Here is a 26564-nt window from a genome sequence, read left to right on the forward strand (position 1 = left end):
ATGTCTGGGATTGGCCTTGCTCTTAAGAAACCCCATGTGGACTTCTGTGGTAGCAGCTGCTGGAAGCTTCTGTCTGCAGGGCCACGCCCAGGACCATGTTTCTCTGAGCACCTAGAGACGAACTTGCTTCTCCGGCCTCTCCTAATCCCTGTGCCACTGCAACTAGTTCAGCCCTGCGTTAGAGAGTGAAGTGAACAGGTGACATTCACAGAAAGTCAGTGAATACACCACAATGTTCAATCGAAGAGAATGCCGTGAGGGAGGAAGGGCTGGAATAAACTGGTGCACAGAAGAAACGAAGCACATAAGATGTGAGCAGGAGCTGTGCTGACCACATTCCTCCCCTCGTAGGTACCTTCAGCATTTTGTTCACCCACAAGGCTGAAAAACATGGCTGCCATTGGTGAAAGACACTTTATTGGCCTTGGATGTTGTTAAAAGAAATAGGTTTTTTGGTAGGGATGGTTGGGTGTATTAGTCTGGATTGTTCAGAACTGCAGAACCAATAGTCTCTTTAGAGAGAGAGAGGAGAGAGATTTATTTTACGGAATTGGTTCATACTACTGTGAGGGCTGGCAAGTCTAAAATTCACAGGATAGGCTAGCAAGCTGGAGACCCAGGGGAGAGCCCATGGATATGACTGTTTAAGTCATAAGGCCATCTGCTGGCAGAATTCCCTCTTCCTTGGGGGAGATCGGTCTTTTACTGGAAGGCTTTAGCTAATTAGAGGAGGCCCACCCACATTTTGGAGGATCATCTACTTTGTCAATGTTTCCTGATTTAAATGCTCACATCATCTAAAAAAATAACTTCACACCAACATCCAGATGCGTTGGACCAGATATCTGGGTACTGTGGCCTGGCCACATTGACATACAACATTAACTATCACATGGGGCCTTTGAAATTAACTGGCTGTCCAAGGCACTCCCTCACCTGGGAGGTTCCCAAAGCAGGTTATTTCAGGTCTAAGTCCCTTTGTCAAGTCGTAAGTTGCCAGGGGAGTAAAGAAAGTATCCCTTTAGGATGATGACTATCAGGGCGTTTCAGATGGACCGATAGCATGCATGTGCAAATAGCAGACGTCTCTTTACAGAATATTCTGGAGACATGGTAAGTTCTTCCACAACTAACCAACAGTAGACTCACACACATGTGCACAGTGCAGTGCTGCTTTTGGTGCTGAAATAGAGAATTCTCATTGGAAAACCTAATCCTGGATGGGAAATGAGTAGAATTTTTTTTTTCTTTTCTTTACTTATTTTTATTTATTTATTTATTTATTTATTTATTTATTTATTTTGAGATGAAGTCTTGCTCTGTCTCACAGGCTGGAGTACAGTGGCCCGATCTTGGCTCACTAAAACCTCTGCCTCCTGGGTTTAAGCAATTCTCCTGTCTCAGCCTCCCCAGTAGCTGGAATTACAGGCATGCACCATCATGCCCTGCTAATTTTTTTTTGTCTTTTTAGTAGAGACGGGGTTTCAGTATGGTGGTCAGGCAGGTCTCGAACTCCTGACTTCAAGTGATCCACCTGCCTCAGCCTCCCAAAGTGCTGGGATTACAGGCGTGAGCCACTGCACCCGACCAGAAATGAGTAGAATTTTGAAGTTATACCCACAGAGCCTCAACTCACTATACTAGATAGTTAAAGAAAAAGTGTGCCTTTGTTTTGCTCCTAATTGAGGGAACTCAGAAGAAAAGATTGCAGTTGTGTTGGGGACTGACATTCCGCATTTTTCTGTGCATCTACAGAGAGCATCAGCCTATTAATAAGACGATGAGTTATGAAGACAGGAGAGAACACATTGGTGGGTATGACATGCTTCTGAGATTTTATGGATGCTGGAAGGAACAAAAATGTGACCCCTTAATACTCTGATTTGTACATGGAGTGCAAATTGTAATTGTTTGGGAAACTGCTCTGTCTTACTTTCACAGGAGCGATATACATGGACAAATATTATTTTTTAATGTCAAATAGTAAAATTGTACAGAGACAGAAGGGCCTTAGTGTATAGGGAAAGAAATAGCCTGGACCTACTTGTGACCCCTTCAGAGCACTTAGCCTTCCTCTGTGGGGCACTCACAGCTATTTGGAAAGATTGTGAGTATGGGAGTCCACACGTGCTACACATGCAAATGGTAAACTTTGAAATGAAAAGTTTTCTGTTAAGGCTGAGAGTATGGAGAACTTAAATTAGTTTGAATTTTGGTGAATGAGACCTGGGATTCCGGGGCCAGCCATTATTTTCCTGTAAATCCCAGGCATCGTTTCCTCGGGACCCAGGGTCTAGGTCTGCACAGTCCATCCTCAGCATCCCCTGCACAAAAGCCCTCTGCCCGGGTGTCAAAGCTACAGTCAAAATTGCACATATTTATCTGTGAACGGCCACCTCCCCACGTCCCCCATCTCCACCCTCAGGCTCCATGTCATTCTCAGGCTCACAGGCACGTCCCTCTCCCTGCCATCATGTTGTAACTCTTCCTGTTCCCTGTATCTCGTGTCTTCCTGTACATGCACTCCCTCGCTATTCGCTTGTAAGACCTACACAAAATCCTCACTCTTTTATTATTCGGGGCCATCTTCTCCACTTTTACTCTAGTACCTACACGGTCTTTTCCTTGACTGCCACACCTTCCTTTTTTCTAAGCAATTCGATGTGGTATAGATGTTGATGCATCTTACTCCTGGACATCGCTGATGGAAAAGGCAGCAGGTCCCATTCTACTCTTCACAGTTAGAGGACATTCTCTACCTTCTTCTCTAATATCCAACAATAACAAAAAACGAAAACAAAACAAAAAAATAGGGCTGAGATCCCTTAAGGGTTTATTTGACTTAATTGCCGTGAAGCGTGCTGTGAGAAAGACATAAATGTCTGTTTTTCTTGCAGTACTCACATCATCTGACTCATATTTGAGGAATTTGGAAATAAAATATTTTATAACAACACTGGAACCGAAGTCATTTTCATGCTCCTTGTCTGATCATACTTTCCTGAATTATTTGGGTAATTTCATGGGTAGTAAGCATCCTCTCTTTAAGGGGTCACATTTTTGAGAGTCTGCCTATCAGAGCTAAGCTCGAGGGAAAAAGAGCTGAGTTGTAGATTCGAGGAATAAATGGTCTTCCCTTTTCTCCATCTGTATGGACAACGAAAGGAGATAGGTTTTGTTGTAAGCCACAATACATTTCTTGAACTCCTGGCCTCAAGTGATCCTCCCACACCTTGGCCTCCCAAAGAGTTGGGATTACAGGTGTGAGCCACTGTGCTTGGCCACAGTATATTGCTAATCCATTAAAATGCAGACACAAATTGGAGTTAGGAGTTTCAGCTGCCACATTTCTTTGGCTTTCATTATTTTAGCACGTGCAACTTACTTTCAATGGCTGGCACCTGCATCTCTGTGCCTGGGAGCTTCTTCTGGCTGCTAGGGCTTGCTGTTTCTACAATAGGTCAGAGACACTGAGGCTCTTCACCTCCAGTTCAGCTCAAAACCAAGGACTGTTGGGAGTTGGTGTACAAATACCTCCACTCCCTCACCCCTTGGATGAGACAACTCTGAGGTGTCCAGTTGACACAGGTCCCAGCAGAATAAATCTCCAGTTGCCCACAGTGGCAGCATGCCTGGTTATGCACACTTCTTCGGCTTCCTTTACTTCCTTGTCTTAGTTTGTTCCTTATTCTCCAGGAGGATCTTCCTTGCCTTTGACTCCCTGCCTTGGGCCCTCTTCAGAAGATCCTCAGACCAGGACAGGAGTGTAGAGGCCAGGACTGCAACTGCAATTTTGTCATGAACAGCAAACCTGGGTGAGTCAGTCAGTTCATAGATTCCGGTTTTTTCGTATGTCAGATAATTCGACTCGAGCGTGCTGTCTCACAACAGCAACGCATAGTGTTGACACTGAAGCTAAGCCAAAGATGGTGATTGCCCCATCATCCTCTTGCATGCTGTTGAATGAGTATCTGACAAGCATTTCAGAGGAAAACAGCAGGGAATTTTCTTGAGATCATAGGTTCAGTAAAGTAAAATTCCATATGACTTTTCAATGGAAAGAAATTAATTTTGTTGTCTCGTCCTACTTCCGTCCACACTGGTTCTCCTGCGTCGGAACTCCTATTTGCTCACAGTTGGTGTCACTTCATTTCCCTCTCCGTGAGTCCCTGTGAGGTTAGGTGGCTCCTGCAGAGACACAGGCTTACTTTTCTGGCTTCCCGTTGCCTGCGGCAGTAGAGAGAATCTCGTAGGGGACACAGAAGTGACTGAAATGAACCTGAATGGCTGCTTGTTAGCTATAGGGTAGGCGACCTAATGTTACCTGGACCTTTATCTCTGGTGAAAAGCGAACTCGATCACAGGGTGGAGAGAACCTCGGGCTCCATGCTCTTTGGAAATGAGTGCCTGGGGGCAGCTCTGAGAGAGTCTGCTGTATTCTTACAATTCCTGGGCATTTCTTCTGCTAATCCTCCTTGAACACAGCCTTTTTGGAGCAGCACCTCCGCCGCCTCCCCCAGAACAGCACACAGAACATGTGCCTGCACGTGCATGCCATCTCTGCACACGCAGAGCACCGGATCCTCCGACAGCTCAGGGGTGTGGGATCCAATGCTCAACACTTTCCACGTTTACTGGGATGTTCCAGATCGATGTTCCCTCTTTTTCCTGACCCTCTGAAGCATCATAGCCAGGGCTCCTTGGCTGTTATTTCCTCCTGCAATGCGGCCTCCAAGCTCACTGTAGGAATCTTTGAGAAATTGCAGCTCTTTGCCCCAGCACCTGACTATAGGTTTGATATCAGAGCTACTCTGCAGCCAATCATGCTACGGCAGGTTATCCCGTGATGTGCCCTTTGTGTTCCATGCCGAGGTGTCCCTTGGCAAATAAATCTGGTTATCCATGCGCAGCCTTCTAGGACCAGCTGACAGGGACACTGTACCTGGTTGACAGTGGCACAGAGGCCTCGCGAGCTACGGAAAGTGAGAGTGCTCAGCCCAGCCTCAGCTCTGTGACGTCCTTTTGCAAATTGGGTTGATTTTCTTCTTACACACTTGCTGGGAATTCATATAATTGAACTACAATATTTACCAACTTTGCATGTGTTTTTCTTTGCAGATTTTGGTGAGCATGCCAGATACTCTTCTTAAAATACATGAGGGGGAGAGGAAAAGAATAAATATGATTGAAATTTGGGGTTGCATTGCAGAAGTTCAGGACATTTATCAAGTTCCGCTCTAAAATATCTTGAGTTAGGATTTGGTTATTGCAGATAGCAGATGTCTGCATTTCCCACTGTTTTAAGAAAGGAAGTGAAGTTTATTGTTTTCCACAGATGTCATCTATAAAAGGAGGCACAGGGTAACTCACATAGCCCCTTCCTGCTGTCAATCCTGGGATGCATTTGCTGTCTCCCAAACAGCTAGATGGAGCCCTTTCCTCTTTAATTAACAGAAAACCATTTTATGAATTAATTAACAAGTTGGAGACATCAGCCAACAGTGCAAGATCTGTATTGGAATTACTCATCAAACACGTCTTCTCAGGGACAAGGCAGATGATGAGAGAGGATGGAGTGGAAGGGAGGTAGACCAGTGCAGTCTCATAGTTGATATGTCAGGAAGAGCCTCTCAGTAGGTCAGTGTACAAAAAAAAGGGATGCATGGTAAAAAGGAAAAAATAAAAGTACTGAAGCGTGTGATATGACCAATTGCATTACACAGGACGATGCCTTGAACAAATACTTTGGAATGAGTCAGGCAGAGTGGGGATATTTGCTTGATAAACCCTGGGGCTAGTTATTTCACCAAGTGGACTTTTCTCTAAGTGGTTAAGTCAAACTTGCATGGGTTTTTCCCCAGGGTATTTCAGCATTCAGGAGAAAGAGGCTGCTGGAAAATTTAGACTCCAGTAAGAGGTTGCAAACACATACTTTGCTGTTCATTTTTAAAGGGAGATGTACGGATATAAATCTTGTCTCCATTCACCCGTAAGATTCTTGGAGACTGACATATTCCTTTTCTCTGTAAATTTAACTTAATGCTGCGTCTCAGACAATATATACATTTTTTTTTATAATGGGCAGAAGGTTTTGCATTAAGAGGAAGTTCGTATTGAAGTTTATAACCTGATGTTATGAAGTGAGATGACTTTTTCGCAATATTTTGTTTTAAAAATTTTAAATCATACAGACAGCAAGTCAAGGGGGTTTTATTCCACACCTGTATGGACACTATTTAAATTTAATTCTACCATTAACATTAGACTATACTCACTTTATCACCCTTCTTTCTATCTGTAGCTCCAACCATTCATTCATCTTGCATTTCTGTACACTTTCCCTTAACACTTCAACGTACATACCATTAACTCGAGTTCAGTTTTTATTTACAGGTTTAAATGCAAATCAACACTCTGGAATCAGTTTTGACTCGTGAATACACCTGTGTTACCCAACCTTTATCAGAACAGATAAGAACATCAGCACTATGACCCAGACAGTTCTCTCCCACTTCTCCCAGCCAAGCCCAGTCGTTCTCACTCCCAGAGGCAATAACTGATCTGAATTTTTTCCTTGTGGAAGAATTTGGGGCACATTTACTTCTCTTCATAAGACCAGATTCCCAAAAGCATGTTAAACTACAATTCATAAGTTATTACATTTATTGCCTATGCTTTAGGAAACAACAGAAAGGCAAATTTCGGCAAAAGATGGCAAGGTCTTCTGACCCATAGTAACCTTAAGGCAGCAGTCCCCAACCTTTTTGGCAACAGGAAGCAATTTCACGGAAGACAGTTCTTCCACAAACTGAGGTGGGGAGATGGTTTCCAGACGATTCAAGCATATTACTTTTATTGTGGGCTTTATTTCTATGGTTATTACATTGTAGAATATAATGAAATAATTACAAAACTCACCATAATGTAGTGTCAGTGGGAGCCCTGAGCTTGTTTTCCTGCAACTAGATAGTCCCATCTGGGGGTGATGGGAGACGGTGACACCCAAGTGTGTTAGTTGTGTCTGGTCTACTCTGTAATTTTGATTTGGTTGCTGTCACTGCAGAAAACTCTGCTTCAGAAAGATAGGATGTTGGGAATGGATGCAGGCTTTTCAATGCTTTTGTGGCAATCTCAAGATGTTCCTCCCTGACCTTAATCCAGAATGGAGATTTGAAGTTGCCGCAAACATACTTTCAAGGCCGCCATCATTTGCAATCTCAAGCAGTTGATCCTCTTTAGCACAAACAAAGTTGATTCACCTGGCTTACTCACAAACGGGTTGTGGATCCGTTCCTTCCCACTTCCAGGTTCTTTTGTGGTTGGCAAGTAATGCTCAAGATCTTTTGAAAGCTGAGGTAGGTGATCATGCACTAGCTGGGGGGAAAGAAGGCCCTGGCTCAGCCTCTTTCAAAATCTCTGCTAATATTTGAAACATGTCGGAAATCCCAGTGTTCACTCCTCACCCTCGTAACTCCAGTTTGGCTTTGAATGCGGCCACTTTATCTACCGATGTGAACATAGTTGTCATTCTCTCCTGAAGTGGCAGATTGAGTTTGTTGAGCAGGTTGAATATGTCACACAAGTAAGCAAGTTTTGCGACCCGTTCTATGTCACTGAAATGTGCTGCCAGTGCTGACTGTTTTTCTAAAAGAAATCTCTGGAGCTGTTCTCATAATTCAAACACTCTGGCCAGGGAGCTACGTTCAGAGAACTATCTCACTTCTGTGTATCAGAGAAGATGTGTGTGCTCTGCGTCCATCTCCTGACAGAGATGCAAGAAGAGACGTGAGTTAAGGGCACGTGGTTGATAAATTTAATCACATTCTGCAAAACGTTCTTAAGTTCAGGTGACGTTTTTTGGCTAACCAGCGTGTCTCTATGGATGATGCATAGACTCACATTCAGAACTGGCCTCTTTGACCTGAGTAGTGAAACCAGAAAGCCGTCCAGACAGACCCTGTCCGTGCATATACCGACACAAAATGACCAATTCAGTTTTCCTGATATGTAACCATTTGAAGGCCTGAATAGTTCTGCAGCTGTAGTGTCGGTTGGTAACAAAAGCACACATAACATATCCTCATGCACGTCATCCTGAAAAATGTATCGCAAAGAAACAAGCATTATTGCCTTTGTGGTCAACATCGATCAGTAGACTTGTCAACCTGGTGGTGTGTACCATGGTGCCTCATTAATCTCCTCTCTAAGAATTGTGCCTCAGTATCCTCTGTTATTTCATCAGTTCATCTAGTTATGGTACTAGCTGAAAGAGGAACACATGCCACCTTTTGAACTGCAGCCTCCCCTAAAGGTTCATGACAAATATCCCTAGCAGCAGTCAGGATCAGCTCTTCACCAATAGTAAAGGGCTTCTTAGCTTTAGCAATGCGGTTAGCCCCTAGGAATGATGCTCTCAGTGGAGACGCGTTTGATGAAGTTGTGGCCTTGAATGATTGCTTCTGTCCTTTGTTTAACTTTTTTTTTTTTTTATTTTGAAAAACTCCAAAGGTTTGCCTTTTAATGCAGGGTGTTCAGTCTCCACGTGAAAATGCAGTTTTGAAGCTTCATGACCTCGTTGGATAGCTGGTCGCCACATAGTATAGAAAGTGGGCTTGGAGAATGTGAATCACCTGTTGCAATGAACTGGGAAATTAAGTAGGACTCTTGGTATTTTCTTTTAAATGCAGTTTTCTTTTTGTTGGCAGACTGAGAGTCCTCTGCTCTCTCATCATTGGTTCTTTTCCGCTTTTCAAAGAAACTCTCCGTGATGTTTGTTTTCTACTCATTTTGGCTGGGGTTAGCTTGTGGGCTGATAAAAACTGTGACTGAGACAAGAGTGCAGTGCAGGAAAGAGGTGTGGATGGAAGTGGTAAATAAAATAATAGGCAGGCCATGTGTGGACTAAAATAAGTGTCAGATTCTGACTTAAAGCCTGCCACTAGATACAACTGCATTGAAGTATATCAACTCACTTGCCACTACGAAACCTGAAGTTTAATTGTCACTTGCCACTCACTGCGCGGGTTTTGATATGAGTCTGCAAGCGGTTGACTTATTATGGTCACTGTGCAGTCAAACCTCTCTGCTAATGTTCATCTGTATTTGCAGCTGCTCCCCTGTGCTAGCATCACTGCCTCAGCTCCACCTCAGATCATCAGGCATTAGATTCTCATAAGGAACGTGCAACCCAGATCCCTCGCCTGTGCAGTTCACAATACAGTTCACGTTCCTATGAGAATTTAATGCTGCGCTGATCTGATGAGAGGTGGAGCTCAGGCGGTCATGCGTGCTCACCCACCAGTCACCTCCTTTTGTACGGCCCGATTCCTAACAGGCCACAGTACTGGTCCATGGCCTAGGGCTGGGGACCACTGCCTTAGGAGGATGAGACATTTGGCATCACGAGTTCCATGTGGACAAGCATCCTAAGGTGCTCACCTGGGTTTCCAGAGTATAATGGAGTCAAAATTTGCTGTGATTTTTAAAAATAAGAGCTTCTGAATAAGTATGCATTATGAAGTTTTTATTAACCTACTTCAATCATTCAGATGCACAGTTTTATAAACTATTTTGTAAAGCCATTTTGTATTTACAGCAGAAGCAACTTTCTCCCAAAGTATGAGGTTTGAAGAGATGTGGTTTATGGCCAAAGGCATTCCCGTGGCTTCTGTACGCACCATCCGTCATGCAGTCTTGAAATTTTCCAAACTGCCTAAAACAGAACATTTGACCAACTCAGAAGTCAGTTCATCCAGGACTCAAAACAGTGTTAACTCAATGGCAGGAACAGTGGGATGTGAATAAAGAAAGCAGGGACTCACCAAGCTTGAGCGACAGGCCAGGGAAGTATGCAAAATTAGTCCCAGCTCTCTGGATGGGCTTGAGAGAGAAGAAAACCGTGTTGTGAGTACAGGACTCTGCACAACATTGATAGAGTCATTCCGCTCTAACGCTGGGCTCTGAAGCACAAAAGAGAGAATTTGAAATTATGTGGTATCCTCAGGCCTCTAGCAAGTTTTGCTTAGATATTAGAGACCCAAGAGGAATTCGTGTTTCATTTTAGTTCTGCATCATCTTTCAGTAACACGTTTCAATGTTTGAACACAGATCATGGCAAGGACGCCACCTCCATCTAGCCAGAACATCTCCAGCGCCAGTCTCTCAGAGTGAGAACTTTGCAGGAAATAGAAAATTTGACCACAAGTCTGGGTAACGACCTTGTTTGTTGAAAAGCAGCCAATCCATTTTTATTCTGTTTTTCGCAAAACAGAAATGAAAAACAGAAATGAACAAATTCTTTACTGTAAAGAATTTCCAACTGAATTTTTAGATTCGGAAAGAGATTTTCGGCAGTTGCTGTCAAGTTATTCCCTGATAGGTGGAACCCCTAATGCCTGCACAGTGGGGAAGGCCCAGTGATCTGTGACCACCCTGTGTGTGCAAGAGCTCCTGTGGGACACCCTTTCATTGCAGGGCCATCTTGTTGGTGCCGAGGCTGAGGCTGGAAAACATGAAGTCCTGTGCTCTTTCCACAGATGTCCTCCCTTGAGTTAGCCATCTGTCTGGCCTGCTTGCAGAGTGGGCATGCAAGATCCTGTTTACTTCCAGCCTGTCTCCTTCATCATCTTCAACTTGTTTTCATTCTCAGATCAGTTCGCCTTCCTCTGAACCAGAGGAACATCCCTCTGTGGAGTGGCTTGAGTCTAAATGAGACTAAACAGCATCATTCTGGGCTTTCTCCTGGAAAGCCCCGGACAGAGCATGGAACTTCATCCCTCCAGATAAAAAGAATGCACTTCATCCTATAATACAGAAAAGCTTCTTTATGTTCATGATATTGATTCCTATTTTTCCCATAAGTCTGATTTTGAACATGAAAAAAGAAAAACATTTAATTACTCTGAAATATATGGGCCCAAAGAATTATCAATAATGATAAGAATGTAGAAAAGTTGCTTCCATGTTAAAATTTGTTTTATTTCCAACCAGGTTGGTAGGCTGTGTGTTTGCAGATGATGATAATACTAAAAAAAGTAATGTGAACAGCTGGACTGACTCCTTTCATTAATTAATTCGACAAACATGTATTGAATATTGCCTATGCCCCAAGACTCTAATGGGTGCTATATTAGTCTGTTCTCATGCTACTAAAAAAGACATACCTGAGACGGGGTAATTTATAAAGAAAAGAGGTTTAACTGACTCACAGATCAGCATGGCTGGGAGGCTTCAGGAAACTTACAATCATGGCGGATGGGGAAGCAAACATGTGCTTCCTTACATGGCTTCTTCACTTGACCTTGTAGTGCCGAGCAAAAGGGGGAGAAGACGCTTATAAAACCATCAGATCTCATGAGAACTCACTCACTATCTTGAGAACAGCAGCATGGGGGAAACTGCCCCCTTGATTCAATCACTTCCCACTGGGTCCCTCCTACAGCAAGTAGGAATTATGGGAACTAAAATTCAAGATGATATTTGGGTGGGGACACAATTCAAGATGATATTTGGGTGGGGACACAGTCAAACTACATCAGGTGCTCAAAAAATAAGCAACTAAGAAATCATCCCTACCTCTCAAACTAATAGGAGAGAAAGCTAAATAAAAGAGTTTCCCTAAACATTGGCCAAAGTGAATGATTGGATAGATTTAAAATCCAAGGGGTATGGGTTCACAAAGGAGGGAACAGCTCATTTTGTTTGGAATGATCTGAGAATGTGCCACAAAGATATCGAGGACAGCTGGACCCAGAACTTGAAGACTGGGTAGAAGTTTGCTGAGAAGTGAAGTTGAAGGGCATTCCTGGAAGAGGAACTAACAGATGCCAAAAAACGGAATTAGAGGTACACAGCACGTACTTGGAACTGTGGTGAGAATGGAAGACTGGACTGGTTTGGAATCAGATGGCCCTAAGTTCTGTTCTTGGTGTGCTGGGTAGGACAGGGGTGTCATCCAAAAGCTCTGAGCTTTGGTTTCTGTAAGTGGGAAGCTGGCATAATGATAATGTATCCTCCCATGGAGACAGGAGGATGGAATGAATAAGTGAAGTGAGGCCAGTTGTGGTACATGTCATCTCGGATCACTGGAGCCATAAGCGCCAGACGACAGAACCCGGAAACTGTAGGGGAATTCATCTGAAATGGCAGGTCAGAGCCCTATTAGGATGGGCCATCGGGAGCAGCCTGAGGAGGGGGGACCTTGTAGAATAAGCAGTGGAAAGACAGCAGCATTTTCCATAGGGAGAGTTACCTGACGTTCTGAGTTTGAAATAGTTAATGCCATATGCAGTGTGGAAAGTGGCCAAGTTAAGATGGGCCTGAAGTTGGGCTGAGCATTTGGGCAGCTCTTGCAATTGTCCATAAAATAAAATTTGAAAGTTCTAAATTTTTAAAATTTTCCATACAAAAGTAATATGTACACAGTGCTAAAACTGGAAAAATTGAAGGAGAAAAGGGAAAAGTCAGCCATGGTTCTGCCACCTACATGTCATAAGCACCTTGGTGAGTTTTGTTTAGGTCTTCTGTTCAGATGAGTTTTATTTGTTTGTTTGTTCTACATAATTCCACTCATATTGATGTCCATTTGCATACGAAGTCCTGCTTATAAAATGGCCTTACAGTATATCTTGTGTGTGTCCATATTAACATACATTTCTCTTAATCCTCATTTTAAAATAGTAGTGATCGTGAATCTGAAATGAACTATTTTGTGCCTTAAGCGCTTTCTGTATTTAACAGCTTTTCCTTAGGCTGGATTCCAAGAAGTGAGATTGATGAAATCATATTTGCATTTGAGAAATTTGGGGTAAATTTTCATGCTGACCATCAATATAAGGAAATGTCAGATATCAATTGATAGTTGTAAACAATAATAATGTTTATTAATTTAAAATATTTATTACTTTAATAAGGGAAATGACATTACATTTTTATTTTAATTTTTATTTCTTCAGAAACATTTTCTCATATCCCTTCTTGAATATTTCTGTTTGTATTATTTGAGTAAATACTAAATATTGGTGATTTGCTCATGGTTATTATTGTGACATAGAGTATGGGGTCTTTCAGTTCTGATGTTTTGCCTATAACCCATTCATCCATTCATTTTCTCATTTATTGTTCTTATTCATCCTCAGTAGTTTTGATAACCTACTCTAAGGCAAGCAACCTTGAATCTTGCATTAACTCACCCTGGCCTCTGCTAGGTTAGAACATTACTTACAGGGAAATGAGTTTAACAATAATTGTGTGTGAGTGTGTAAGGGTGGATAGGAAGAAATGGTCTAATGTAAATTACTCTTGTAATTTTTACTCCTGTTTTTTTTCTTTTTTTAAACTCACTTCTTATAGGTTCTAGATTGGAAAAGCATACATATATTTTAAAATGATGACTTAGCAAGCTGTAATCTATAAACCCTGGAGAAAAGAAAGTTATATAATTACTTCCCTTTAAGACTTACAAAACTAAAAACTAGCCAACATGATCACAAGTGTAAATAATATCTTTCAGAAAGAGACTAAACTGTCACCTCACTTCTTAACATTGTTTTGTCTTCCAACAATGTCATCTGTCTCTCTCTGTGTCTCTCTTTCTTTCTCTATGCCTTTCTTTTTCTCTTTCTCTGTCTCTCACATGTTCTCACTTTCTCCCTCTTATGTGTCTCTCTTTCAGTCTCTGTCTCTTTCTCTCCTTATCTCCTTCAGCATAACTCCATCATGTAGCACAGTCAGACAGCAGGTGGGGCCAGGTGAAGTACTGAGCACCTGTTGAAGTGGGGCAGATCAGCTTGCAGTCTAGGTGTCAGATGTCTGTGTGGGTGGAGGATGGATGGTGAAGAAGTGCTAACTTGCAGGCTGAGCCTTTCCTAACTGGTGGTGAGAAGCCAGAGCCTCTCCCCTAGCAGAGCTCTGTCCTGACCCTGCCATTCCCCCATCTTTCACAGCAATACGTAAGACCTCTGGTGCAGCGCAAAGCCCAGGGCAGTCCACTGTTCACAGGAGCAAATAATTATCCAAATTAATTAACTTATTTTCTTTTTGTATGAACATCCATGCTCAAGGCTAATTGCTCATTTAATTAAAGCTTTCAGCCTTAATCAGGATTACTTTATATGTAATTCATAAGATATATCAACTGCTCTCATTGTTATGTGTCTGAAATGAAGACAGAGCCATATAATAATAATTTTTTAAAACTTAGGGAACTTAGGGAATAGAACTGCAAATAGGAGCTCGGTAAAATCACTGTCAATAGCATTTTCCCATGAGCTTGATTGACTTTGGAATATTTTCTACTGGGAGATGCATTTAGGGATTTTTAGTCACTACCATTCTTTTTTAAAAATTTTGTTCTAAACACTCCACTTTGGTTTCTGTTTCTTTTCGAATAAATATTTTTAATAGTTTAATCTTTGGATGCTCATTCTTTCAGAATGACACACGAAACTGAGTCACGTGAGCTGCGTTTCATGGTCATTTGTTCCAGGGACATGGGGATTTGTAGCGGGGGGTTGCATGGGGTCTCTGGCAGGCCAGTTTCAGGTGACAGGAGTTGGGGATTGGCTGTGTCCAGAGCAGAAGGCCAGGACATGGTCACCAAAGTCCACGGGTGTCTTTGGGTGGTGAGCATGGCTGCCTTTAGTGATTGCTGTACATCCATCTGAAACATCTGTGTCAATATTTGCAAGAGATTAAAAACAGAAAATGACTTGGATTAAAGCAAATGAGGGAAATTAATGTCCCCTGTAATAAAAAGTATATGGGTAACACTGACTTCATACATGGCTGGATTCAGGGCCCAATTTGTGTCATCAAGATGCAGTTTATTGATATCTCTTGGATCTATTATACCCAATGTTGGCTTCATTTTCAGATTTATGTGGTGAAAAAATCACCACCACCAACTTTGCCCGTTCAGATCTCACAGAGCAAAGAGAGTGCCCCTCTCTCAGCAGCCTCAGTAACACTTTCATTTGCTGTGCGTGAGTCAGAGTGAATCATGGTGGTCCTAGCAATGGCTGAGGGAAGGCAATGTGCCCATTGGGCAGGGAAGAATTACAAGATACTCCACCCCAGGGAGCTGGAGCTGGGGTCAGTCCTACTGGAAATTCCATGACTTAAGATTAAGAAATGGTGATTTGTAACCTAGAGAAAAATTAAGATGTCATTGTCAGAAGAAACATAAATGAACATAAAATAACAAAAATAACAGATAGTTATCTGGGGATGAGCATGGGATTATGTGGAAAATATTGTAGCAAAACAGTGAATTGAAATTCTTTTAAGGAATGAGGTGAGCATTGGGTAGTGTCTCCAGAGCCTTTCCTTGTACTTGGAATGGAAGCTGGAGTTGGTGGCCTGTTTTGAAGAGCTAGGTTTTCCCCCTGCCTCCTTCCCAAACCTGTGCTGTATCTGGAGCAAAGGGTCTGAGTTCTGCCTGCTTCTGGTCCAAGGATTGGGAAACCCAGAGTCTAAGACTTCATATTGCAAAATAAGGACTACTGTGTCCATTCTGCCAGCCTCACAGAGACAGAGTCCCAAACACAAAAGCATAGTGCTTTATGAATAGTAGATGTATTATAATTGAACGAAACACAATCAAAGATCTTGAACCCTGATATTCTAGACTCTTGACAGTCTGCTCCCCACGCATTTGCTGTAACATGGTGTCTTTCTATCCATATTTCACAGTCTGGGTCTTTTGACAAACTTCACATGAGGAACATCAGCTATTGTCCTGAGATTTAAATTTCACAGGCAACACCAACAGCCTAACTACAGCATTGCTGGTTACAGTACGGAACTCTGCCCTCCGTCTCTAAGCTGTGCTTTGGAAGGCTTTTTAATAAAACCATTATAGACACAACACGTAAGTGGGATTTCCAGTGGAACTCATTGAAGAAGCCCCTGTACCCCAAATAAATTTGACAACGTGGTGGAAAAAGAGAGTGCTAGATCAGTAAAACTAGATTATGGAGGATCTTGAGAACTGGACTAAAGAGCTTATACTTTTAGAAGGCGGTGGGGACTCAAGACTGTTTCTTGAACAATAGAGTGATATAATGCAGATGGTTTTCAGAGAGAAAATGCTGATCGGTATTTTCCGTGTGTTGACACAGGGAAGAGATTCTGTTGGCCAACCTTATAGCTGTGACCAGCTGATCAGGTCTAGGAAGACAAGCTATGTACGGAGAATCTAAAGAAGGGAGGGACAGGGCACACACACAGTGGAGATGAAAAGAAATGGCCTATTTGATTCCTTTCCAATGTCTGAGTTGGGAGCCTCTTGCTGCCCTTCGTCTACATTTTCTTCACAAAAATGGACTTCCTTTTTCCTGCTGTTGTGGATATGGTATTGGTTGACAAATCAGGAACTGCCCCCTTTGACCTCTGCTGGCATAACAGCTGTGGAGTCACCAGGCTCACCCCTGGTGAAAGGCTCTCACCTCACGTGGCTTTGGGGCTCAGAGCCAGTCCCCAGGTACCACTTCTTTAAGCTGCCTCTTTAGCCTGCACTATCCATGCTGGAGCTCTCCGCATCTCCAAATACTTCTCATTATCAAGGAATAAGTTAACAATGTGTGGCAGCATCACCTGTTGGCCCTGGCTGCACAGGGGGACCCTACCACACGTGAAGTCTTCCTGTGAGCTCGGCAGGGGCCAGCTTTGGGTGTTTCTCAAGTAAACAGCCGAGAGGCAGAAGACATCCTGGACCTTCACCTTCGCAGAAAAACCGAGCGTCAGAAACCAGAGAAACAGAAAAGTGAACTTTTTACTCATAGAATCACTAAGCTGATGCCCTTCAACATGGAACTAAATTTTATACCAAATATTGTCTATTAAGGACATTACATTTATATATGCAGACTGCGTGATATACTGACTATCAAATTCTTCATCAATCTTTAGAAACAAAACAGTAGCAATATTTGTCTTAATCATTTAAAATGTTGAAATATAATCATTACTAAATCTTATTCCTAAATGCTTAATGAAAGATGACACCATAAGTCATAGTTGCAAAGGTGGCTCCCAAAGGGTAAATATCAATCATTGTGGGCTGAATGCAGAAACAACAAACCCATTTAAGTCTTCAGTTGCTACTTGGTATTAAGTGAAAAGGACGTTAAAGTTTTTACTTTAAATGTGCTGATAGCTTACTGGAAAATAGGCATGTTAATAAATATTACTGCACTTGTTGGATAGAAAGAAATGTATGTGCTTTCAACAGTGCAAAGACCAATAGTGAAGCAAAATCACAGAGCAAAGCAGGCTTAAAGATTTCAAAATGAATTCAGAGGACCCACATGACTGGTTTCTTTACATACCCTTCCCATCCATGTAAACACAAGAATGAAATCTCATTTGATCATCAAACAACTAGCTCATGAGAGGTATATCAATGTGATCTGATGGAAAGAAGATGAACTTCCAAATCCAAGAAACAGCCCTTTGTTTTAGTCCAACTCTATCATTTTCTAGCTGTTTGGCTTCTGGAGCCTCAGTTTCCTTGTTTGAGCACAGTGGTGCAGGGTTAAATTGGAGAAGTAAAAAAAAAAAAAAATCTGGAGTACAGGGAGTCAATGTAAATTCCCTCCCACTTCCCTTTCAAAAATATAGCTAGATTTCAAGAAACAGTCATAAAAATAGCCTGAAAGAAACCCAAATCCTTTAGTTCTCTTTACTTTTCCTTTTTCTTATTTCGCTTCCCATTGTTTGCGCTTATTTTTCAATTTCTGGCTGTCTTTATGTGTTTACATTGCTTATCGTTCACTTACTTCTGTGTTAGTGGAACGTTGATTATTCAAAGCATCTCTGATGGCTACTGCTTGAGCGTCCTTACCACAGGGGCTCCAGTATTTTGTATTTTGGGGGCTATATCCGCACTGCACAGGGCTGGCTCCGACATCTGTGGATTTCAGTCAACAGAGGAGAGGTTGGAAGAGCATCTTTCTTTCAGAGTAGATAGTGGATTCACTGAATCCCCCCGCCACTAGTAAATCTCTTCTAGTAAGCCATTTGCATCCTTTTTTGTTGGTTTTTAATCCTTGCGGAGTTCTCAGCGATGCTACGAGTGATGTGCTTGCACTTAAGGTGATGGACTGTAAATGCCTGAAAAAGGAAGAAGCAGTTGTCGAAGCAAATTAATTATTAATGTTTATCGTTTTCCTGTCTTAAGGGTTTTCAGAATCTCAGCTGTTCAGTGTCTGAAGCTGTAATGTCCTCAACTGTAATTACTCAGTGAATGGGAGGCAGTGTGACCGTCACCCACAAGCATCCTCATCAGGAATGGATGAGTCGTGACCCTTTGGAGAGGCAAGCGGAGCCTTTGCCTTGAGAGCCATTCGTCCCTCCAGGGTCAGGCAGTGGGAGGAGGCAGGAAAAGGGCTTGTTGCTCTGAAAGTAAGACCATCTCCCAAACCACCCTACTCCCCACTTCTTCCAGGTGGGAGAGACCCACAGGGTTTCAGGAAAGTCCAGTGGGAAAGACTTCATTGAAATTGAGGTTCAGTCCTTTCAAGTTCTGAGCTGTGAGTGGGGGTGGCTATGGGAGGAAATCACTTTGCACAGGGTTTGATGCGACACTTCTGGGAAGCTTATGAATTCCGTAGGAGTGGGCATGAGGTTGTAAGCACGAAGGACCTGTAATACTTCAGAGGAGATGAAGGAAGGAGTCTGGCCATGTCGGAGTCATAGAGGGAACCTGGTGTTTGTGTAATGAACATTTCTGGGGTTTTGTTATCTGCTTTTTGTTTGATTTTGTGTTTACTTTGGGAGCTAAGTATTTTTTATCTTAACAGGTATGTTTTGTCCTCCTTAGAGCAGTATATATTCATGGATTAAAACCAAAGACAAAAAATCTCTGCAGATAAACAGAAATGCCCACCATGGCTTTGACCCCAATACCGGGAGATAAGCATGGCTGCCCCATTTCCTCTCTGTATTCATAGAGCTGAAGATATTAACATACATTGCAATCAACTGTACTGTTTGCTTTTTGCGTTGAACAATACAAACTCGGAATTCGTTCAGGGACTTCATGTGCTCCAGCATGTAATTTTCAGGGACTGGGGAGCAGTCCACAGTGCAAATATCAATAATGTGCTTAATTAGGCCACCACTGCTGGACTTTCAGGCTTCCTCCCACTTTTCTCTATTATGAACAGCACTTAAATGGACATATTTAAAGCCTTGTGAAAATTAATCTCCATTGACATCTTTCAGTAAAATTCTGTGATAAAGAAGAACTGCTGAGCTTTTAACGTGGCTACTTTTATTGTTTGCGTGTGTGTTGCCAAATCACTCTCCTGAATGTTAGAAAATCAGGTTTCATTCCTTGTTTACATAACATTTTTTTTCTACGTAAACATTGGCAGTTGATTTTCAATCAACACATTGCTTTTATAACTTTAATGTCTATGAAATAAGACCATTCCAGTATCCTTACCTTACAAAAATGACATCAACAACAGCAAATATGAGCTAAGAAAAAAACATTTAAAAAAAGATGAAAAGACCACACCCTGGGCTACATAATGTGAAAGTGAGTCTTGCAGACCAGGGGATCTAATCACCATTATGATAGCCAAGACTCACACCAAAAAAAGTCTTTTTCTCATCTTGAAATCTTACCACTCTTTTACTTTTCTGTTGCCCTTCATTATATTTTTGGGGTACAGGTTTAAGTTAGTTGTATACTCTGGTAACTAGGTCTCAAGTTCCTGAGTGACATGCCACTGACATTTTCACCTCTATTTTATCTAAATACTTAGCAGAAAGCTTGTACGTTGAAGGTGCTAAAATATCCGTTGCATGGAAAAATGCTTTATTGTTTTGATTCAGACTATTCCTCAAAATGTTAATGTCAGCACTGGCTAAAGATATGTGCACAGAAGTCAATATCTTTGATTATTCCTGGAGTGGATATAAACACTTGGTGAGTAGGCAATGCAAACCATTTGCACAAAACCATTTCTGGCCAAAGTGTCATGTATATTAGCCCATCAAAGGAAACACCAGGCCTTTTTATAAAGAGGCACAATTAGTCTCAACTCAGGTTAGGTGTTGGGGAAGTGGGAGCAAGATATTCTTTACTCAGTTGAGTTTTAGGTTAATTTGCCATTTGACTGTATTTAGAGAAGTTCCTTCAGTGCCTTCCTCTTTGGAGTCTATTTAGGATATGTGGAGAATTGTGACAAATATTTCTTATTTGTCCTGTTTGGTTGTCAACGTGCAAATGCAAAGTTTGTTTCTTTTCTAATGGTTATAAATACTTGAGAAGAAATACGTGGAAAGAATAAATGAAGTGCAGGATCCTGCTTGCTTCCTCAAATTAGAATGTTTGCCTCTATGAACTGAGTGACACTAATGAGAAAACCCTGGGAAAATATCAATATTTCTTAAATAACGTCTTCTGGGTGGGCTTTCTTACGAATGCTATCTCTGAGCATTTGTTATGAAAAAATATGGCAATCTGTGCAGAAGGGAGTTGATTTTCGACAATTGAATGCATAAAATACACTTTAAATCAGATCTGTTGTAGATACAGCCCTTATTTAAGGAAATTGTCAGAATGTACTTTAAAATTTGTGTGGTTAAGTGATTTTTTTTTTTTTTAAACCACGTTGAAATTTTGACAAGCTTTTGGCCTATTCCCACGACTCCCCATCTGGGTCCTCGAAACGATTCCTTACTTCCTCGAACATTGGCTCTCAGACACCATCCATTCCCTTACACACAGAGCCGTGGGCTGAGAAAGAGAAAAAAGCACACTTTGTTTTTTGCTGTCAAAAGCGCTGTGAAAGCAGGCTTTCAGTCTCCCCGCGAGTGTAATTAAAGACTCCGATAACCTGAAAATACATTTGCCCACATTCTTTGCATATGTTTCTTTGAGCTCTTTTTATGTGGCCTGTTCGGGATCATGGTGTATTCTAGTTAATAAAGCGTTCTGGTTTACTGCAGCTTTTATTAAATGCTTAGTGTGTGTCAATTACCGTGCAGAGGGCTGCCATGCACAATTTTGTTTGACCTCCGTAACAACCTCTGAGATATTGTTGTAAGAATTCTTTTCAGAAGGGGAAACTGAGGCTCAGAAAAATTAAGTGGATAGCTGTGAATTTGCATAACTTCCACACATTTTCCAAGTCTTCGTTTTTTTATTTTTTAATATAAGACCTGGGGAAATGGTTGTCCTGAGAAGGCTGGTGTGATGTTTATGTAAAATAATGGATGAGGCGCATACAACACAATGGCTGGGAGGTGTTAAGTGCCGAGTCAAGTTTTAGAGAGTACTTGTAATATAGTAATTCCTATTTTTTTTTTCAAGGAACAACAATCTGTAGACCCCTCAGATTCTGCTGGACATATTTAACCTGCTGGGAAATAGTTGAGAGGGAGGTGTCAGCATGTCACCAGCCCACAGTTAGCAACAGAGACTTACACAATTTAACATGCTTGAGTCCTATCAGTTTCACATCTTGTTTTAGGGAGCTTACATTCCCAGCAAAAAAAAAAAAAAAAAAAAAAAAAAAAAAAAAAAAAAAGTGGTGATACCGGAAATATTGTAAAGTTTAATTATATTTCATCCAATAAAAATGATTTAGGGATAAATTTACTGTCAAGTAAATAGTACCAAATGGATTTTTTTTTTTTTGACGATAGGGTCTTGCCGTGTTGCCCAACCTGGAGCGCAGCAGTGCAATCATGGCTCAGTACAACCTCGGCCGCCTGGGTTCAAGCGATCTTCTCGTCTCAGCCTCCTGAGTAGTTGGGACCACAGGTGTGCACCACTGCACCCAGCTAGTTTTTTATTTTTTGTAGAAATGGAGCTGCTCGGGCTAGCCTCGAACTCCTGACCTCAATTAATCCTCCGACCTGTCCTCCCAAAGTGCTGAGATTGCAGGTGTGAGTCACTGTGCCAGTCAGAATCCAATGATTTAAAACAAACTTGATGTCTGACTTAGGTCCCACATGGTCATCCTTTGATTACGGATGATTTGCAGCATGAATAGTCACGATTTCACAGTGAGTCTCCTGTGATCTCACAGGAGGGTTGTGGGTGAAGCACAGGCTCTTTCTTCTCTCCTGTGGGTTGTCCTATCTTTCAGTTACACTGTCAAAAATTAGTGACTTGCCAAGCACTTCCCATTCACACCAGTGCATAAGTGCTAAGTGTGGGTTTAGATTCTACGAGATGTTCACTACTTTTTAACGAGGCATGAAGTGCTTTCACAGCGTTCATGTTTAAACTCCACAATTTTGTAGACTACGCTACAGTAGAAAAATAGCAACACCGCCTGAGCATCGTGCCAGAGCTCAGCACGGTCTTCACCTTCTATGCACGCCAAGACCTGTGAGTCAGGAAAGCATCTAGGTAGGCCAAACAATATAAATCCATGAATGGCAAATATAAAAACAGCATCTATGAGGACATCTGAAGTGGTAACTTGCTTTACAGTGTTTCTAGCCTGTAGGAAAATGACCGGAGAAAAATTTAATCGTGAACATTCTATGAGTTGGGGAACTCAGGACAAATGAAGGCAAACTGCTTGATGATTTTGAGTTCTTTATGGGTGGGCACCACAGGGGCCTTCACCATTGTCTCTGACATTTGAGGACCCATCGTGCTCTCTCAGGCTGTAAGACAAGTCTTGGACTGACAGAGCCAGGACATCAGTTGTATTGTAGCATCTCTGAGATCCATAGGCAAGGTGCAGGCAGCCTTAGAAATCGGCCTCCAGCCAGGTGTGGTGGCTCATGCCTGTGATCCCAGCACTTTGGGAGGCCGAGGCAGGTGGATCACGAGATCAAGAGATCAAGACCATCCTCCGCCAACATCGTGAAACCGCTTCTCTACTAAAAATATGTAAATTAGCTGGGTGTGGTGGTGCATGCCTGTAATCCCAGCTACTCGGGAGGCTAAGGCAGGAGAATTGCTCAAACCAGGGAGCCGGAGGTTGCAGTGAGCTGAGATGACGCCACTGCATTCTAGCCTGGTGATAGAGCAAGGCTCTGTCTCAAAAATAAATAAATAAATAAATAAATAAATAAATAAATAAAATAATAAAATAAATAAATCAGAAAGAAAGAAATCTGCCTCCACCACTGTTGCACAGAACTGTGAATGAGCTCTGGGGTACGCTTGGTTAACTTCCCTCAACCACCTTAGAAAATGACGTCCGGCCACCGGAGCCGCCCATTCATGAAAATGTCCAGTCAACAGTCTCGTCTGGCTAGAATGTCCCCACAGTCTTTCACCTTAACCTTCATCTATGATAGACTTTACTTTTTTCCTGCTGAGAACCCAAATCAGTACACAACACAACCACAATGTGTATGCTTTCAGTAACTCTGGGTTCTTGTGTCAATGCCCTAAAATATTTAGTTTTGAAATCACATATCTCTCCGGCTTCTATTTTTTGAATTATGCTTAGAAGCTTGGGCTGCATTCTTCCCATTACCACTTACAAATTTTTAAGTATTTTACAAATCACGTGACTGTTACACTAAAATTAGGCCAAACACATTTTAAATTTTCTTTCCCATAATCACCTTATTTTGTCTTGTATTTAGAATTCTTAGCGTTGAATCCCAAGGTCTGATTATTAAAAGAAATTTTGATGTCCTTCCTTAGTTCTTATTTCAGAGCGTTTTCAGAAATTTTTGCAGTAGGAACTTTTTTTTTTTTTTTTTTTCCTCAAATGATTCATTATAACTCCAGCCCATGAGAAGCAATTTAAGTGGTTCCACTAAGGTGAATGAACTGTGGGGTGCCCACGCCCAGGCGGCTCCTGGCTCAGCTGCCAGAACTTCCCCTGAAACACCTGCAGGTCACCTTGGGCTTCCAAGGAACGTAGTTTTGCAACAGTATTCTATTTGTGAGGCATGGGCCTGTGCATGCGTCCCTCTCAGGTCCCTGAGTGCCAAGACAAGGGTGTCTAGATTTCATTTGAATAAAGGTGGACACCAACCTCCAGGGCTGCATTCTGCCTTCTGTCAGATTAAAAACTACAACAGAAGATTAAAAATCCTGTTTTATGACTGCGTAGCTGTTAATATCAATATATTGATATTACACATAGAAATATTGTCTTCAGTCTTAAAGTTCATTTATTTATTGTGATGTTAAAGTAAATGTAAACATCAGTTTCTGAAAGTATTGTGGACCTGCCATGCTCCTGTGCCTAACGGGTACGCCAAAGCCAGCCAACATCATCATCTCAGGGGTATCCCTCCATGAGCCATGTTCCTGGGAGAAATGATAAGCAGGCAAACTTTGCCTTGTAGCATGAGATGGAATTTATGGTTAAAATAAGAGAGTGTCACATCCAGGAGGCACCGGAAGGTCTTTCACTCATTCTGCTAATAATAAAATGAAAGGACTAAAGAGACAGGGATTTTAAAGCAAAGTTCAAGAACGAGTGGATAATTTGCATGCAACATATAATCGACTTACTTTAACAAAAGCTTTTTTTTTTTTTCTTTTTTTGAGACAGAGTTTCGCTCTTGTTGCCCAGGCAATGGGGCAGTCTCGGCTTAGCGCAACCTCCGCCTCTTGGGTTCAAGCGATTCTCCTGCCTCTGCCTCCTGAGTAGAACAAAAGCAGAACAAAAACAAAAACACTTTTTATCTTAAAATAATTTTAGATTTACACAAAAGAATGCAAACATACTAGAGATTGTCCATAAACTCTTCACGTGAGCTCCCCTGATGTTATTATTTCACATCCCCAAAGGACAATATTAAAACCGAGAAATTAACGTGAGTACAATGTTGTCACCGAAACGACAGACTTCCTTCAGATTTCACCATTATCCACGAATGTCCACGCTCCCCCAGGACCCACAGCGCATCCTGCTCTTATGCCTCTGAAGTCTTCCCCAGCCTGTGGGTTTCCTGGTCTTTCCCTGTCGTTCGTGACTGTGACACTTTTGAGGCAGGTGTTTTGTAGACGCTCCCTCACTCTGGGTTTGTCTGTTGCTTCCCACCAGCCTGAGGCAATGCAGTTTGGAGAGTAATGCAGGAAGGGGATGTGTGTGTGTGAGGCACGTGGTATCAGCTGACTCATCACCGGGTTAACCTGCTCACCTGGCAATTGCGTGGGCTTCTTCATAATTCACACATCATTTTTCCTGTTTCATACTCAAAGTGCTGAAGCAGGAGGGTCGCTCAAGCCCCGGAGTTCAGTATCAGCCTGAGCAGCACGGTGAGACTGCATCTCTACAGAAACTTTAAGAATTATCTGGGCGGGGCTGGACATGGTGGCTAACCCCCATACTTCCAGCACTTTGGGAGGGAGAGGCAGGGGCATCACAAGGTCAGGAGTTCAAGACCGGACTAGCCAATATGGTGAAACCCCGTCTCTACTGAAAATACAAAAGTTAGCCAGGCATGCTGGCATGCACCTGTAGCCCCAGCTACTTGGGAGGCTGAGGTAGAAGAATTGCTTGAACCCGGGGGGCAGAGGTTGCAGTGAGTTGTGTTGGTGCCACTGAACTCCAACACGGGAGACACAGCAAGACCCTGTCTTAAAAAATAAAAATTAAAAAAGGAGAAATGAACTTTTTAAATTTCATTGTAGGGGAGGAGAATTAAGTTCCTGGAGGGAGGCCAAAGTGGGTGGATCACTAGGTCAGGAGATTGAGACCATCCTGGCTAACACGGTGAAACCCCGTGTCTACTGAAAATACAAAAAAGTTAGCCAGGCGTGGTGGCGGGTGCCTGTAGTCCCAGCTGCTTGGGAGGCTGAGGCAGGAGAATGGCATGAACCCAGGAGGCAGAGCTTGCAGTGAGCCGAGATCGCGCCACTGCACGCCAGCCTGGGAGACAGAGCGAGACTCCGTCTCAAAAAGAAAAAAAAAAAAAATCCTGGAGGGAGAACTATCAAAGAATCAGTGGACATATATTAGACCATCACCATCATTAGTACATATGTTGGGGGGATACATTGAAGCCCTACAACATATACCTTTTTCCTTAAAGTCTTATCCACTAATTTCAGAATCTGCCAAATTGTTCCAATGGTGACTTTGTATGCCTGTGTTCCTTCTGCACTTACTAGTGGAAATGGCTTCATAAGGAAGAGGGGCCCCTTTTCTCCCAGGTGTTTGTATTAATGTGTTGAATATTTTAATTCTCTTACTATGGACTCACAGATACTTATTTCTTTCTTATTATTTGTCCCAGGCTTCCAACTTTAACCATTGGTCTCTGAGCCTTCTACACCTTCCACTGGAAACCAGGCTCTTTGGTCAATGGGAAGCCCGAGTGTTTGGGCTGCTTAGCTTTCAGAGGGATGTGCTGCTGATGTCTGTCCTTTTTAAAGAGGTATGCTCTGCTCACAACACTTCACACGTCATTCCCAGAAGATGCATCTCCAACATCTCTCAGAATTTGTCACATGCTCAAAGGAAATGAGGTCCCACTTTCTGTTTTGATGACAGTGGGACTGGAAGAGACAGATTCTAGGTTGTCAACAGTCACTGTCTTACAGCAAAGCCGTTTATACCAGGTAAAGAAAAAATAAATCCAACTGATTTTATGGGATTACTTGCTATTATGGCTTG

General features: G+C 42.2%; 1 long non-coding RNA gene across 1 annotated transcript; it reads left to right on the top strand.

The window, feature by feature from the left end:
• The first annotated feature begins 22 nt into the window (after window positions 1-22).
• LOC139359196 (uncharacterized) lies at window positions 23-26564 on the top strand. The gene is made up of 4 exons (XR_011615097.1): window positions 23-347; window positions 1756-1811; window positions 3697-3815; window positions 26185-26564. It is a non-coding gene; the product is annotated as an uncharacterized lncRNA (long non-coding RNA).

This window comes from Macaca nemestrina, chromosome 16 (assembly GCF_043159975.1).
Source record: "Macaca nemestrina isolate mMacNem1 chromosome 16, mMacNem.hap1, whole genome shotgun sequence".
NCBI classification, from domain to species: domain Eukaryota; kingdom Metazoa; phylum Chordata; class Mammalia; order Primates; family Cercopithecidae; genus Macaca; species Macaca nemestrina.